An 18,914-nucleotide genomic window follows, 5' to 3' on the forward strand; every position below is an offset into this window, starting at 1 on the left:
TAGTTGGGTAAGCCATGGAGACAACTTAGTTTGCTTTCCCATTTTCTGATCAAGTAAAGTAGCTCTGAAGAAATCCTTTGCATCGAACACTTAACACATTAAGTAAATATAATGCATGCTTATGTTACTTTAACTAATATCTCTGCATGTTAAGTAATATCTGAGGACAATCTCATATGAGCTTCAATCTCACTGACAAGTATAATACTTAGGAAAAGCCAACTAAGATTAATGCAAGTCATTTCTTCTCCACAAATCACACATCCTTCACAATGCAGTAAAATAGTTCTAAATTATAAATTCGACTATATAAGTCCTTTGTAAAATCTCTAAAGAACAAAGTTTAAAGTCAAGTCTATGGATATTTAACCTTCAGAGATGAAAGAGGAGAACTGACAGCCTACACACCGAAAATTTCAGCAAGATTACTGTTTTCCCTGACTAAACACAAAGGTAAGTAAAAGTCATACTGAATTCTTTCACTTTGAACAACTTAATTACAGTAAAATTTGGTCTGCACTAGAATGTTTTCAGCTTTGTTATTAATGACTACCTAAGCAAGATAGAACAGATTAATCCACTGGAATTGGCACGTACTTTTCTGAATGAAGTTTCAGAGTAAAAAAGCCAGTGAGAATTAGGGAACACCAGCCTTTTCAATGCAATGGTCTCATAGGAGACAAACCGTTGAAGCATGGATCTTGTTTGAAGAGGACCGAGAGAATTAGACATTATTAAACCTACTGATGTGCACATCTTACACGTTTGGAATCTTTGAAATAATTCCCATTTTGAAGGGGCAACAAAAATTGGAACACAGAAAAATAGAAGACAAATGCCCCAGGAGTCACTAAAAGAACATCCAGTATCTACTATAATCCACAATATAGAGCAATAATAAATAGAACGCTATGTTTTTCTACTTTGAGTCCAGCGTTGGAAGACTTAGGGGAATAGGGAAGTCATACCACTACACACAATTGCAGACATGTTTTGCTTAAACACCTAATGTTAAGTGTACTCAATCTTAATCTTGAATTCTTTTAGCTGTCTTACAAGTTATGTGCAATAAATATCTATACATAATACCCTTTTAAGACATCTCCACATCCTAATTCCTAGAACCAGTAAATATGCTACCTTTTATGGCAAAAGAGCTTTTGCTGGTGTAATTAACTATCTTGAGATAAGGAGACTATCCTGACCCTCATAAGTTAAGAGTAAAGGAGGAGGGCCAGAGTTGGACACACCTGTTGATTCCACAAGCTTGGCTTTGAAAATGGAGGAGGGGATTAGTTGCCAAGGAATTCAGGCAGTCTCCAGCAGTAGCAAAAAGCGAAGGGACAGATTTTCTTTTATAACCACCAGAAAAGAAATACACATACAGCCCTACGGACATTTTAATTGTAGCTCAGTGAAGCCACTTTAGACTGCTGACCTACAGAATCGTAAGATAATAAATTGGTGTTATTTTAAGCCATTACATTTATGATAATTTGTTACACTGGCAGTATAAAACTAACACAATGGTATAACGTCACTGACAAGATGAAATCCAAACTTTCTACCATAAACTTCAAGCCCCTCCAGGCTCCCCGATACCAGTTTCTTTATTCACATCTTCCAATACTCTCTGATAAGCACTTACTCTCTAATAATATTAAACTACTGCACTTCCTAGGTTTTATATTTTTATTAAACTTCGTATTTCAAATTGTAGGTTCACATGGGACTGTAATAAATAATACAGAGAAATCTATCGTACTCTTTGCCCAGTTGTCTCAAAATTTTTGTCCTATAATCTTTCAGAATTAGACAGTATCACAGACAAGATACTGACATTGTTACAGTTTGAGGACAAAAACTCCATCTTGAAAGTAGTAAAGCCCAAAGATAGAACTTGGGCACTTGAAGACCTTTTAAACTTCTCAACTAAAATACTCTGTAATTATCGTCCTACTTTTAGGCATCTTCTTATGCAAAATAATAAATGTTATTCTTAAGGCCTTTTTTAATTTGAGTTTTATGTTATTTGCAACCCAAAGCATCCTAACTGCTTCAAGTTTTAGCACAGCTTTAACCTGTCTTTCTAGTGCAAATAGATAATACAAAATGACATTTTATAACAAAACTGCGTAGGTGAGAAATACTTGTCAGCAGCCCCAACTTAACCAAGAGAAGTGAGGTCACAAGGCAAATCACTGCCACCAAAATTGAAGAGACCAGCAAATTAATGCAAAGAACCATAACTTACCAAAGCAGAAATCCATAAGCTGAAACCTCTGCAGGAATCCATGCCATGATAGGGAAATCACAACTGAATTGGTTAGGAGGGTCAGAGTAGACAACTCTGAGAATAACAAACTCTGGAGAACTCATTCATGGGGTGGGGTGAATTTTGGGGGGTTCTACCTTCTAGATTTGCACCAGGTTCTCACAAAGAAAATTGGAGGAAAATCCCCTGCCGCTACTGCAAGAGGCAGGGAAGACCCACCATTTTGAAATACTCCAGGGCATTCTGTTCTTCTTAACAAGGTTTCCCCTTAAGAGAAACTATTAACTAGACTCCAACCTGCAAGTGTTTTATCTCAGCCTAGCTGACCTATGCAACCCTCTTCTCACAGCTGACTCTAATTTCTACAGGGATAAATGGAAATACACAGCTTCAGGGATTTACCCTGTGGCTCAGGTGGTAAAGAATCTGCCTGTAATTCAGGAGACAGAAGAGATGCAAGTTCAATCCCTGGATCAGGAAGATCCCCTGGAGGAGGGCATGACAACCCACTCCAGTATTCTTTCTGGGAAAAATCCCATGGACAGAGGAGCCTGGAAGTCTACAGTCCATGGGACTGCAAAGAGCCAAACACGACTGAAGCCACCGAGCATGAGCATGAAATTCATCTAGCCTTCCATGTGGGAGAAGGAAAACACCCAGCTTCAGTCCACTCTGGCCATCCTGTCCCACCTGAGATGCTGGTGAGGGGAAAACACCCAGCTTCAGTCCACTCTGGCCATCCTGTCTCACCTGAGATGCTGGTGAGGGGAAAACACCCAGCTTCAGTCCACTCTGGCCATCCTGTCCCATCTAAGATGCTGGTGAGGGGACTGAAAATCACTGGTTAAGTTCATAGTCAAAGGTACAGGCTTCCAGGAAGACTGAGACCTACTCATAAGATTATAGAATGCTTCATCTCCCCCAGCATCTTGATACCACGTAACTACAGGCCTATTTACAACAGTTTCTTTTTCTCCATATATTATGCTCAACTATCAAGACAAAGTTACAAGACATTGTTATTGCTGTTGTTTAATCACTCAGTCATGTCCAATTCTTTGTGACCTCAAGGACTGTATCCCACCAGTCTTCTCTGTCCATGGGATTTCATAGGCAAGAATACTGGAGTGGCTTGCCATTTCTTCCTCAAGGGAATCTTGCCAACACAGGGATCAAACCCATGTCTCCTGCATTAGCAGGCAGATTCTTTACCACTGAGCCACCAGGGAAGCCCTACAGGACATTAAGAGATACACAGTTTGAAGAAACAAAATAAACCTCAGATCAAAACTAAGATATGATAGACATGTTGAAATGATCTGACTGGGGATTTGAAACAATCATAAATAATATGCTAGGGGCTCTAATGCAGCGGTACCCAACCTTTTTAGCACCAGGGAGCAGTTTGATGGAAGATACTTTTTCCACAGACTGGGAAGGAAGATGATTTGGGAATTTTTCAAGCTCATTACATTTATTGCACACTTTGCTTCTTTTATTATTACATTGTGATATAGGATGACATAATTATACAGCTCACCATATTGCAGAATCAGTGGGAGCCCTGAGCTTGTTTTGTTGCAACTAGACAATCTCATCTGCGGGTGATGGGAAACAGTGAAACCTGAAGTGTGTTTCTCATGTCTTGTCTATTCCATAATCTCATTTTGGTTGCTGTCACTGCAGAAAGCCTTGCTTCACAAAGATGTGGTGTTGGAAATGGAACCAGGTTTTTCAATGCTTTTGTGGCAATATCAGGATATTCCACCTTGACATATGGAGATTTGAAATTGTCTCAAACATGCTTTTTGAAAGAATAGCATTGAAACATGTATATTAACATATGTGAAATAGATCGCCAGTCCAGTTTTGATACATGAGATAGGGCACTCAGGGTTGGTGCACTGGGATGATCCTGAGGGGTGGGTTGGGGAGGGAGGAGGAAGGGGGGTTCAGGATGGAGGACACATGTACACCCATGGCTGATTCATGTCAATGTATGGCAAAAACCACCACAATATTGTAAAGTAATTAGCCTCTAATTAAAATATATGTTAATTTTTTAAGTTAAAATTTAAAAATATGTATATATTCTTTAATTAGAGGAAAATTGCTTTACAATATAGTGTTGGTTTCTGCAGGACAATAGCACAATTTAGCCATAATAATAGATACATAATCTCTCTCTTGAGCCTCCATGCCCTCCCCCCATCCCACCCCTCTAAGTTATCACAGAACACCAAGCTGGGGTCTCTGTGTTATATAGCAACTTCTCACTAGCAACATACTTTTAAGGCCACCATCATTTGCGATCTCAAATAGCTGATCCTCTTCTAGCACAGACCAAGGTCCATATAGTCAAAGCTATTGTTTTTCCAGTAGTCATGTATGGATGTGAGAATTAGACCATAAAGAAGGCTGAGTGTCAAAGAACTGATGCTTTCATACTTTGGTGCTGGAGAAGACTCTTGAGGGTCCCTTGGACAACAAGGAGATGAAACCATCAACCCTAAAGGAAATCAATCCTGAATATTCACTGGAAGGACTGATGCTGAAGCTGAAGCTCCAATACTTTGGCCACCTGATGCGAAGAGTTGACTCATTAGAAAAGACCCTGAAGCTGGTAAATATTGAGGGCAGGAGGAGAAGGGGATGACAGAGGATGAGACAGTTGTATGGTATTGCCAACTCAATGGACGTGAGTTTGAGCAAACTTTGGGAGATGCAAAGCCTGGTGTGCTGCAGTCCATGGTTCGGTTTGGGCTGCAGTCCAAAGAGTCATACATGACAGCGACTGAACAACAAAAGACAGACGAAGTTGATTCATCTGGTTTATTCACAAATGGGTCATGGATCTATTCCTTCCCAGTGCGGGATCTTTTGTTGTTGGGAAGTAATGCCCAAACTCCTTTGAAAACTCCTAGGTGATCACGCACCAACTGGGACAAAGAAGACTGGCTCAGTCTCTTTCAAAATCTCTGCTAATGCTTGAAATGTGTCAAAAAGCTCAATGTTTACTCCTCACCCCCATAATTCCAATTTGGCTTTGAATGTAGTCACTTTATCTGCCAACTTTAACACAGTATAATCCTCCCTTGAAATGACAGACTGAGTTCATTGAACAGGTTGAATATGTCACAGAAGTAAGCAAGTTTTGCCACCTATTCTGTGTCACTGAAAAGTGCTGCCAGAGGTGACTGCTTTTCTATAAAAATAATTCTCTGGAATTGCTCTCATAACTCAAAAACTCTAGCCAATGATTTACCTTTAGAAAGTCATCTCACTTCTGTGTATAAGAGAAGACATGTGTTCTGTGTTCATCTCACTAATGCTGCTGCTGCTGCTGCTAAGTCACTTCAGTCGTGTCCGACTCTGTGCGACCCCATAGATGGCAGCCCACCAGGCTCCACCGTCCCTGGGATTCTCCAGGCAAGAACACTGGCGTGGGTTGCCATTTCCTTCTCCAATTCATGAAAGTGAAAAGTGAAAGTGAAGTTGCTCAGTCATGTCGGACTAGTAGCAACCCCATGGATTGCAGCCTACCAAGCTCCTCCGTCCATGAGATTTTCTAGGCAAGAGTACTGGAGTGGCTTGCCATTGCCTTCTCTGGTTCATCTCACAGAGCTGTGTGAATAGAGGTGAGTTAAGGGCATGAATGGATTTGAGATCACATGTATGGATGTGAGAGCTGGACCCAAAGAAACCTGAGTGCCAAAGAATTGATGCTTTTGAACTGTGGTGTTGGAGAAGACTCTTGAGAGTCCCTTGGACAGCAAGGAGAGCCCACCAGTCCATCCTAAAGGAGATAGGTCCTGAATATTCATTGGAAGGACTGATGCTGAAGCTGAAGCTCCAATACTTTGGCCACCTGATGCGAAGAGTTGACTCATTAGAAAAGACCCTCATGCTGGGAAAGATTGAAGGCAGGAGGAGAAGAGGATGACAGAGCATGAGATGATTGGATGGCATCACCGACTCGATGGACATGAGTTTGAGCAAGCTCTGGGAGTTGGTGATGGACAGGGAAGCCTGGTGTGCTGCAGTCCATGGGGTCACAAAGAGTAGGATATGACTGAGTGACTGAACTAAAGGGCATTAACTTTAAGGAGGCTGATAATTTTAATCATATCCTGAAAAACTTTGCTATGTTCAGGTAGTATTTTTTGGCTAGCCAGCATTTCTCTATGGATGGATCTGTGCATCGACTCATATTCAGAAGCAACCTCTTTGACCTGAGTAGTGAAAGCAGAAAACCATCCAGTCATGGCAGTCAGTCTGTGTGTGCATATATGGAGACAAAATGACCAACTCAGTTTTCCTGCTTTGTAATCATTTAGGCTGGAGAAGGCAATGGCACCCCACTCCAGTACTCTTGCCTGGAAAATCCCATGGATGGAGGAGCCTGGTAGGCGGCAGTCCATGGGGTCACACAGAGTCGGACACGACTGAGTGATTTCACTTTCACTTTTCACTTTCATGCATTGGAGAAGGAAATGGCAACCCACTCCAATGTTCTTGCCTGGAGAATCCCAGGGACAGGGGAGCCTGGTGGGCTGCCATCATGGAGTCTCACAGAGTCAGACACGACTGAAGCGACTTAGCAGCAGCAGCAGCAGTCATTTAGGCTTGAAGAGTTCTGCAGTGTGGTCATGCTAGTTGGCAACAAAAGTGCATATAGCATATCCTCATGCACATCCTCCGGAAATACATCACACAAAAACAGACATTGTTGATTTGTCAATATCAGTACTTATCAACCTGGATAGCATACCACGGTGATGCATTAATCCTCTCTAATGAGTGCCTTGGTGTCCTCTGCTATTTCATCAATTCATCTAGTTATGATGCTAGCCGAAAGAGGTAAACACGCCACCTTTTGGACTGCAGTCTCTCCTAAAAGTTCACAACAAATGTCCTTAGTAGCAGGCAGGATCAGCTCTTCTTAGCTTTAGCGATGTGGTTAGCCACTAAGAATGATGCTCTCAGTGCAGACACATTTGATGAAATTGTGGCCTTCAATAATTGCTCTGTTCTTTGTGTTCACATTTTTTTTTCTTTTGAAAAACACCAGAGGCTTGTTTTTAATGCAGGTTGTTTGGTCTCTGTGTGGCGAACCAGTTTTGAAGGTTTCATGGCTTTGCTGGATAACCATTCACCACATATTATACAAGCTGGGCTTGGAGGATGTAAATTAACTTTTTTCAGTGAGCCCACAATTTAAGGATTCTTCATATTTTCTTTTATATGCAGCTTTCTTTATGTTGGTAGTCTTAGAGTCTTTTGTCGTCTCATTAATGAGTCTTTCCCCCTTTTCAAAGAAGCTCTCCAGCAATATTTTTCTTTTTTTACTCATTTTGGCTAGGGTTAGCTTGTGGACTTATGAAAACTGTAACTGAGACAAGTGCACAGTGTGGGAAAGAGGCATGGACAGAAGTGGTAAACAAAACAATAGACAGGGCCACACAGAGACTAAAATAAAAGTACTTTAGCCTGACTTAAATCCTGCCACCAGACACAGCTTGTCGCTTGCCACTCACTGATAGGGTTTTGATATGAGTCTGCAAGTAATTGCTTTATTATGGCATCTGTGCAGTCATACCTCTCTGCTATTTGTATTTGCAGCTATTCCCTACCACTAGCATCAGCGCCTCAGCTCCACTTCAGATCATTAGGCATTAGATTCTCACACGGAGCAGATAACCGAGATCCCTTGCATGTGCAGTTCACAGTAGGGTATGTGTACCTATGAGAATCCAACGCTGCCACTGATCTGAAAGGAAGTGGAGCTCAGGTGATAATGGGAGCAATGGAGAGCTGCTGTAAGTAAAGATGAAGCTCTGCCCACTGTTCACCTCCTGCTGCATGGCCTGGTTCCTATCAGGGGGTTGGGAACCCCTGCTCCGATGGACAAAGGAGACAGCATGCAAGAGTAAATGTAAAGCAGAGAAATGGAAATTCTAAAAAAGAACCAAAAAGAAATGCTAAAGGTCAGAATTATTATTACAGAAATGAAAAAAAGCCTTATTTGGGCTTATTAGATAGGACACAGCTGACAAAAGATTTGCCAATATTTCAATAGAAACCTCCAAAAAATGAAAAGCAAATGGGAAAAAAAAGACTTTTTAGTTTTTTAACTCCCGAGAACTGTGGGACAACTGCAAAAAGTTGTAACATAAGTATAATAGGAATACCAAAATAAGAATGAGAGAAGGGAACAGAAGGAACATTTGAAACAATTATAACTTGGAATTTCCCCAAAATTAATGTTGGACATCAAACCACAGATCCATGAAACTCAGAGAATTCCAAGCCAGATAAATAACAAAAATTTACCCCTGGCTCATATTATTTTCAAGCGACAGGAAATCAAAGATGAATTTAAAAATCCTGAAAGATGGCTTGCATTAGAACAAAAAATTCATGTCAACTACTCCTAAGAAAACATGGAAGTGTGAGGTGACATATTTACAGTGTTGAGAGAGAAACCACAAACCTAGAATTCTGTACCTTTAAAAACTGTCCTTCAAAAGGGAAGGGGAAATAAAGACTTTCTCAGAAAAACAAAAATTGAAGAAACTTGTTGCCAGTAGACCTGCCTTCCTAGCAATATTAAAAGAAATTCTTCAGAGACAAGAAATATTACACAGGTCAGAAATCCACTTCAAGGAAATAAAAGAAGAACATCAAAAAGGTTAAGTGAAGGCAAAATAAAACTTTTATGTGTTTTATTCTTAACTGATTTGACAAATAAGCATTTGTACAAAATAACAGTAGCAAAAATGTATTTGATCATGTATACTTATGTATACAGCTTATGTATAGAAGATTTTATATACATATATATATATATATATACACACACACACACACATATGCTAAAGCTGAAACTCCAGTACTTTGGCCACCTCATGCGAAGAGTTGACTCATTGGAAAAGACTCTGATGCTGGGAGGGACTGGGGGCAGGAGGAGAAGGGGACGACAGAGGATGAGATGGCTGGATGGCATCACCGACTCGATGGACGTGAGTCTGGGTGAACTCCGGGAGTTGGTGATGGACAGGAAGGCGTGGCATGCTGCGATTCATGGGGTGGCAAAGAGTCGGACACGACTGAGTGACCGAACTGAATTGAACTGAACTGATGATGATACTTGCTTATGTGTGAGTGAAATGAATAGCAAGAATGATACAAAGGACACGAAAAAGCAATTAATATTATATTATTATAAAATACTCACACTACCCCTGAGGTATTATAGTATTATTTGAAAGTAGAATTGAATTAGTTGTAAATAATATTGCAAACTCTAGAGAAACTACTAAACAAAAAGTTTTTTAAAAAAACTATAAATGATATTCTAAGAAAGGAGAGAAACTGGAATCATAAAAAATGGTCATTTAAAATACACTTAACTACTATAATTGCTTTGCCTTTCCATAAAATCAGTGCAATAATTCTGTTTATATTAAAAGCAAATCTTTCATGGGATTTTGATAGTGATTTTGTTAAACCTATATATCAATTTGGAGAGAACTGGCATCTTCATTGGGCTTGCCAGATGGTGCCAGTGTTAAAGAACCTGCCTGCCAATGCAGAAGACGTAAGTTGAGACGTGGTTTTGATCCCTGGGCTCAGAAGATCCCCTGGAGGAGGAAATGGCAACCCACTCCAATATTCTTGCCTGGAGAATCCCCATGGACAGAGGAGCCTGACGGGCTACAGTCCATAGGGTCACAAAGAACTGGACTAAGCAAGCACACGTGGCATTGTTATTACACTGAACTTTTCCATCCATGAGCACAGTGTGACTCTCCATTTATGTAGATCTTCTTTGACTTTTTTCATCAGTATTTTGTACTTTTAGGCATGCAGGTTCTGTCCATGTGTATTTTCGTTTATACCTAAGCACCACATTTTATTTTGAGCCATTGTAAATTTTCTTCATTTCTGCTTATTTATTGTTAGTATAAAGAAATGCCATATTGATTTTTGTATGATGATCTTATAAATACATTCATACGCAACTCATTATTTAATTATAGATTTTTATAGGCTCCTTGGGGTTTTCTATGTAGGTGGTCATTTCATCTACAAACAGGTCAGCTTTATTTATTCATTTCTAATCAATATACCTGTTATTTCCTTTCCTTGCCTGACAATAACTTCCAGTAGTCATTGGATAAAGCTATTAATAGTGGATGGTTTTGCCTTGTTTCTGATTGTAGGTGAAAAACTTTCAGTCATTCACAATTAAGAGTTTTGTTAGTTGTAGGTTCTTTTGTTAGTTGTTAGTTGTAGTTCTTCCACACCATTCCTAGTTGGCTGAGAGTTTTTATCATGAAGAGTTGTTTTAGGTCATTAAATTAATTTCTTAATTAGTTGATCGTGTGTTTTCTTTTAGCCTGTTGGTACAATGAATTGCATTGGTTGATATTTGAACATTGAATCAGACTTGCATACCTGGAATAAATTCCAGTTGATCAGAATCAGTAATTATATTCATTCATTGCTAGATTAGACTTGCTAATATTTTATTGAAAATGTTTACATCTAAGATCACCATATGTAGAACTTATGATTGACATTCGTTTACTTTCAATACTTGAAAAATGGCCTTCATAGTTTCAGATGGGAAATCTGATTTAATCTATTTAAATCATTGTCCCTCTGTACATCTATAGGCATTCAAGTGATGAAACCCCATCCATCAAGAAATGGAAACCCCATCCAAAATTTATACTCAGAGACTGATGGTGTCAAATATGTACCAAGAAGGTAAGAGAAAGTTTACTCCTCTCATAATGACATTTTTTGGAAAGAACATAGAGGGTTCTGAACCAAATCCAAATATCACTTGAGGTAACAGGAAACTCAGGCTAGAGAAAACTCTTGAGAGTCCCTTGACTACAAAGAGATCAAACCAGTCCATCCTAAAGGAAATGAACCCAGATATTCATCAAAAGGACTGATGCTAAAGCTGACACTCCAATATGGCCACCTGATGCAAAGTGCTGACTCAATGGGAAAGACCCTGATGTGGAAAAGATTGAGGGCAGGAGGAGAAAAGGATGACAGAGGATGAGATAGTTAGGTAGCATCATAGACTCAATGGACATAAATTTGAGCATGGGAGATTCTGAAGAACAGGAAAGATTCGGAAGAACAGGGAAGATTCTGGGAGATTCTGAAAAACAGGGAAGCCTTGCATGCTGCAGTCCATGGGGTCACAAAGAGTCAGATATGACTTAGCGACTGAACAACAGGAAAAGGAAACTGACTTAGATTTGATTGTGGTTAGGGGCATCAACTTGGGGCTTCCCAGGTAGCACAGCTGGTAAAGAATCTGCAATGCAGGGGACCTGGGTTCGAATCTTGGGTTGGGAAGATCCCCTGGAGGAGGGCATGGCAACCCAGTCCAGTATTCTTGCCTGGAGAATCTCATAGACAGAGGAGCCTGGTGGGCTACAGTCCGTGGGGTCTCAAAGAGTCAGACATGACTGAGTCACTAAGCAGAGCAAGCACACAGCACAGGGGTGCTAACTTAGATGCCAGTTCCTGCATGTGGGTGGTGAGCCCCTTGTTGGTTCCCCAACCTCCCATAGACATATAGCACAGTTAAGAGAGGAAAGCAGAATGCCAGCTAGCCCCACCTCCCAAAACATTGTTTCATATTATCAATGGGGGAAAAGTTGGAGACTCAGCTCTTCATTGGGCCCCACTCACGTGTTGGGGATTGGGATGAAACAGAGGGAAGCAGAATAATAACTGGTAATACCTGACTCCCTAGATTGCCTTATTTCAAGCAGTTTCCTCTATCAGAAACTGATCTCCCTTTATATTCACCTGAACCACTTAACTTATTGCCATTAATAAACTTTTTTGAATTTTAAAGTTGAGAAAATTAATGTCTTGAGAGTTTCATAGCATTTGTATCTTAGGATATAATTGTCTCCCTTTACATGTTTGTTCTTCCACAGACTATAAATTCCTCAAGTGTTTCTTTTATTAACTCCTCACTAATATTTCCATATTAACTCCTCACTATTGAACTAATTGCCGGGAGAAATATCAATAACCTCAGATATGTAGATGACACCACCGTTATGGCAGAAAGTGAAGAGGAACTAAAAAGCCTCTTGATGAAAGTGAAAGTGGAGAGTGAAAAAGTTGGCTTAAAGCTCAACATTCAGAAAACGAAGATCATGGCATCCGGTCCCACCACTTCATGGGAAATAGATGGAGAAACAGTGGAAACAGTGTCACACTTTATTTTTCTGGGATCCAAAATCACTACAGATGGTGACTGCAGCCATGAAATTAAAAGATGCTTACTCCTTGGAAGGAAAGTTATGACCAACCTAGATAGCATATTCAAAAGCAGAGACATTACTTTGCCAACAAAGGTTCGTCTAGTCAAGGCTATGGTTTTTCCTGTGGTCATGTATGGATGTGAGAGTTGGACTGTGAACAAGGCTGAGTGCTGAAGAATTGATGCTTTTGAACTGTGGTGTTGGAGAAGACTCTTGAGAGTCCCTTGGACTGCAAGGAGATCCAACCAGTCCATTCTGAAGGAGATCAGCCCTGGGATTTCTTTGGAAGGTATGATACTAAAGCTGAAACTCCAGTACTTTGGCCACCTCATGCGAAGAGTTGACTCATTGGAAAAGACTCTGATGCTGGGAGGGATTGGGGGCAGGAGGATAAGGGGATGACAGAGGATGAGATGGCTGGATGGCATCACTGACTCGATGGACGTGAGTCTGGGTGAGCTCCGGGAGTTGGTGATGGACAGGGAGGCCTGGCGTGCTGTGATTCATGGGGTCACAAAGAGTCGGACACGACTGAGAGACTGATCTGATCTGACTGAACTAAACTGAGTGGTGATAAATACTATATAAAGTTTGCTACTTATTTTTAAGTTGTAGTAAAATAGGTTTGTGTGAATTAGGAAAACTAAGATGTGGGGTAAAAATTGGTGGTATTAATATAACCATTTCCCCTTAATCAGTTTATCCCTGAAGTATCCATCAATTGGGCTTCCCATGTGGCTCTAGTGGTAAAGAACCTACCTGCTAATACAGGAGACATTAAGAAACAGGTTTGATCCCTGGATCGGGAAGATCCCCTGGAGGAGGGCATGGAAACCCACTCCAGTATTCTTGTCTGGAGAATCCCATAGACAGAGGAGCCTGGAGGGCTAGGGTCCATAGGTCACACAGAGTCAGACATGACTGAGGTAACTTAGCATGCACACATGAATCAATTAGGGCTTTCCAGGCTGCTGAGTGATTAAAAAAAAAAAAATCTGCCTGCCAATGCAGGAGATGTAAGAGACATAGGTTCAATCCCTGGTCAGTAAGATCCCCTAGTGAAAGAAATGGCAACCCACTCCACTATTCCTGCCTGGACAATCCCATGGACAGAGGCACTTTGATGACTTCAATCCATGGGGTCGCAAAGAGTCAGATGCGACTGAGCATGCATGCATGAATCAATTATCACCAAGTGAGAAGATTTTTTTCCCTATTCTTCTCTCAGAAAAGGAAGGGCAGGACAATACAGTTTGGAGCAGATTATGAACATTATTTTAGAGCAGACCTGAGGGGAAATGAGGAAAGTGATGGGAATAAAAATAGAAGGAGGTATATTTTTTGGTAGCTGTCTCTGGGAATGGAAAATTAAGCATATTTTATTATAAATCTTATAATTAATTATGAATTTGCCTGCAATGCAGGAGGCCCCAGTTTGATTCCTGGGATAGGAAGATCTGCTGGAGAAAGGATAGGTTACCCACTCCAGTATTCTTGGGCTTCCCTTGTGGCTCAGCTAGTAAAGAATCTGCCTGCAAAATATAGAAAACTATAAAACACTGATGAAAGAAATCAAAGAGGACACTAATAGATGGAGAAATATACCATGTTCATGGATTGGAAGAATCAATATAGTGAAAATGAGTATACTACCCAAAGTAATTTATAGATTCAATGCAATCCCTATCAAGCTACCAACGGTATTTTTCACAGAGCTAGAACAAATAATTTCACAATTTGTATGGAAATACAAAAAACCTTGAATAGCAAAAGCAATCTTGAGAAAGAAGAATGGAACTGGAGAAATCAACCTGCCTGACTTCAGGCTCTACTACAAAGCCACAGTCATCAAGACAGTATGGTACTGGCACAAAGACAGAAATATAGATCAATGGAACAAAATAGAAAGCCCAGAGATAAACCCAAGCACCTATGGACACCTTATATTTGACAAAGGAGGCAAAAATATACAATGCAGAAAAGACAATCTCTTTAACAAGTGGTGCTGGGAAAACTGGTCAACTACTTGTAAAACAATGAAACTAGAACACTTTCTAACACCATACACAAAAATAAACTCAAAATGGATTAAAGATCTAAACATAAGACCAGAAACTATAAAACTCTTAGAGGAGAACATAGGCAAAACACTCTCCGACATACATCATAGCAGGATCCTCTATGACCCACCTACCAGAATATTGGAAATAAAAGCAAAAATAAACAAATGGGACCTAATTAAAAGCTTCTGAACAACAAAAGAAACTATAAGTAAGGTGAAAAGACAGCCTCCAGAATGGGAGAAAATAATAGCAAATGAAGCAACGGACAAACAACTAATCTCAAAAATATACAAGCAACTCCTACAGCTCAATTCCAGAAAAACAAATGACCCAATCAAAAAATGGGCCAAAGAACTAAATAGACATTTCTCCAAAGAAGACATACAGATGGCTAACAAATACATGAAAAGATGCTCAGCATCACTCATTATCAGAGAAATGCAAATCAAAACCACAGTGAGGTACCATTTCACGCCAGTCAGAATTGCTGCTATCCAAAAGTCTACAAGCAATAAATGCTGGAGAGGGTGTGGAGAAAAGACAACCCTCTTACACAGTTGGTGGGAATGCAAACTAGTACAGCCACTATGGAGAACAGTGTGGAGATTCCTTAAAAAATTGGAAATAGAACTGCCGTATGACTCAGCAATACCACTGTTGGGCATACACACTGAGGAAACCAGAATTGAAAGAGACATGTGTACCCCAATGTTCATCACAGCACTGTTTACAATAGCCAGGACATGGAAGCAACCTAGATGTCCATCAGCAGATGAATGGATAGGAAAGCTGTGGTACATATACACAATGGAGTATTACTCAGCCATTAAAAAGAATACATTTGAATCAGTTCTAATGAGATGGATGAAACTGGAGCCTATTATACAGAGTGAAGTAAGCCAGAAAGAAAAACACCAATACAGTATACTAACGCATATATATGGAATTTAGAAAGATGGTAATGACAACCCTGTATGCAGGACAGCAAAAGAGACACAGATTATAGAACAGTCTTTTGAAGTCTGTTGGGGGAGGGGGGATGATTTGGGAGAATAGCATTAAAACATGTATAATATCATATAAGAAACAAATTGTCAGTCCAGGTTCAATGCAGGATACAGGAAGCTTGGGGCTGGTGCACTGGGATGACCCAGAGGGATGGTATGGGGAGGGAGGCGGGTGGGGGGTTCAGGATGGGGAACACATGTACACCCGTGGCGGATGCATGTTGATGTATGGCAAACCAATACAATATTGTAAAGTAAAAAAGTAATAATAATAACTAAAAAAAAGAATCTGCCTGCAATGTTGGAGACTGGGATTCAATCCCTGGGTTGGGAAGATCCCCTGGAAAAGGGAAAGGTGGCCTGGAGAATTCCATGGATAGTATAGTCCATGGAGTCCACAAAGATTCTAACCTGACTGAATGACTTTCACTTTCATTATAAATCTTGTATAAAAAAATCAGTTTTCAGTTAAATTGTTCTTACTCCTCAAATTCACTCCTCTGCAACTATTTTTATTTCTCACCAAAAAAAGAAAAAGCCTTATGTGACTAAAAGAATTCGGTGTCAACCCATCGACAAAGTCAGATCATTACAATTCTTTTACACTGAGGAATTCATGCTGCTGCCAGTTTCTTGGATCTGAGATTCAAAGGCAGAAATATAAAACTGCTGCTGCATTTGACTGGATTACAAAATAAGCAGCACAGTTAGCCTGGATGTCAGAAAGAAACTTTAAAGTGCTGGAGGAAAAAAAGCCATTCCTTCAGGGGTTGCTACAGGAACTTACTCTGGGATCTGTGGAGCATCAGCAATAGAAAGAACTTGTGCTTTGCAGTTCTAGAAAAATTATAGGGAAAGTCTCAAATCCCCACTCCCCTGCTTGCTGCTGCTGCTAAGTCGCTTCAGTCATGTCTGACTCTGTGAGACGCCAGAGACGGCAGCCCACCAGGCTCCCCCGTCCCTGGGATTCTCCAGGCAAGAACACTGGAGTGGGTTGTCATTTCCTTTTCTAATGCATGAAAGTGAAAAGTGAAAGTGAAGTCACTCAGTAGTGTCCAACTCCTAGCGACCCCATGGACTGCAGCCTACCAGTCTCCTCCATCCATGGGATTTTCCCGGCAAGAGTACTGGAGTGTGTTGCCATTGCCTTACTTCCCTGCTTACTAAGTGTAATTAATCATGTTATTTAAATTCTCAGCCTCAGTGTCCTCCTTTACGAATGAAAATAACACACATTTACCAGGGTTATTCTGAAGCTAAAGTAAAATAATGTAAGCAAGATGCTTGGTTCCAAAATTAGCACAAAAGGAAGTTCCAGAAACATTAATTAACATCCTCTTCACAAAACATTACCAACAATGGCCGCATAAGGGGGAGTATCGAATTCCTCATCAGAAAATGAAACTAAAACAAAGGATAGGAACAATGACAAATCCCATGTCTGTGTGGAAATCTCTCTCTCCAAGAAATTAACCAATTTTAAAAGACAAGAGATGATTGTAAAAACCTTCAGTTTTGTGAAATGTATGCTGAGATCAAAATGAGACTTTCTGCAAAGGAGAAGGCCCTGACAGTGATCATTCAGAATGTGTAATAGTATGGCAAAGGACATTTGCGATAATACTGGAGTTTGGAAAATGGAGAGATCAGAAGTTGTATTGTTCCTTTATAGCATCCTTTGAACTCCTGAGGGGGACAGGGCTGAAATCATAGGCAACTCAACCAGCAAAGTCATGCCCAGAGGAATTCTGGGAGATCCTGTTATATGCTCCTAATATAGATATTCTAAGTGTGTGGCATCAAAATATATCTCAGATATGTCTACTGTGTGTGTGTATGTATGTTCAGTCACTTAGTCATGTCTTACTCTTTGCAGCCACCTGGACTGTAGCCTGTCAGGCTCCTCTGTCCATGGGATTTTCTAGGCAAGAATAGCGGAGTGGGTTGCCATCCCTTCTCCAGGGCATCTTCCCAGCCCCCAGGGATCGAACCTGTGTCTCTTGTGTCTCTTGCATTGGGAGCTACTACCTGGGAAGCCCCCAAAGCATGTGTATGTGTATATATATACACATACACATACATGTGCACAGTATTGTGAACTATAGTATGAGCTATATTTCAATACATATTTTTTTAAAATTAAAAATAAAGAAGTAGAAAATGTTTAAAAACCCACAAACTCTTTAAAATAACGTACGAAAGCTTACATAAACCAGCTGTTTTCTTTATCTCTAACCATATCTTCAGCTCTGTCTGCCTCCCTTTTCCATTTTAACCATGCTGTCTTCCTACCATCCCTCAAACACAGTAATTCTGCTTCATGGCACTAGTGGCTGCCCAGAACACTACTGTTTCAGTCTTTCCTCTCTTCATTTGTGTCTCTGATTATATATCTGCTATTTTAAAAAACCACTTTCTATCCCTTCACATCTATGGCCTTTGATAACTACAGTTTTATTCCAAGTATCTACAGTTATATACTATTTATGCCATGTATTTATTCATATCTTTATTTTTCATTGCTGGTCTCTTCTGCTAGACTGTATGGTCAATGAGCTTAACACTTTGTCTCATTTACTGCTATAAACACAAAGCCTACAAGTGTGCCTGACATATATTTGTTTGTTGTTTAGTTGCTAAGTCATGTCCAACTCTTTTGCAACCCCATGGACTGCAGCCTGCCAGGCCCCTCTGTCTATGGGATTTCCCAGACAAGAATGCTGGAGTGGGTAGCAATTTCCTTTTCCAGGGACATATATAATGGTAAAGTATTAATGCCACCTCTCCACCTCTTGGTTTGATGTGGTCTCGTTTCTTCCTCCATTTTCTGGAAACTTAAAGAGCTTGGTTTAAGACCAATACATAACTCTCTATGTGTCCAGACAGGCCATTTTCAAATGCTTTCAAATATTTTTGCCAATCCTGACAGCATGTGGGATCTTAGTTCCCAACCAGGATTGGAACCTGTACCCCCTGTATAGTAGTCTTAATTACTGGACCACCAGGGAAGTCCCTGGACAGGCTACTTTCTGTGTGAACTTGAGCAAAGGAGCTAAATTTACTGAACTCCAAGTCTCTTACAAGTAAACTAAGGAATATACTATTTATTTCAAAAATTTGTTGCAAACATCAAAGCAACTTACCTTTAAACTATCTAGCCCAGTTCCCTGGTGGCTCAGTGGTAAAGACTGCACCTGCCAATGTGGGAGATGTGGGTCTGATCCCTGGGTGGGGAAGATGCCCTGGAGAAGGAAATGGC

This window comes from Bos indicus x Bos taurus, chromosome 8, assembly GCF_003369695.1.
Source record: "Bos indicus x Bos taurus breed Angus x Brahman F1 hybrid chromosome 8, Bos_hybrid_MaternalHap_v2.0, whole genome shotgun sequence".
Lineage (NCBI taxonomy): Eukaryota > Metazoa > Chordata > Mammalia > Artiodactyla > Bovidae > Bos > Bos indicus x Bos taurus.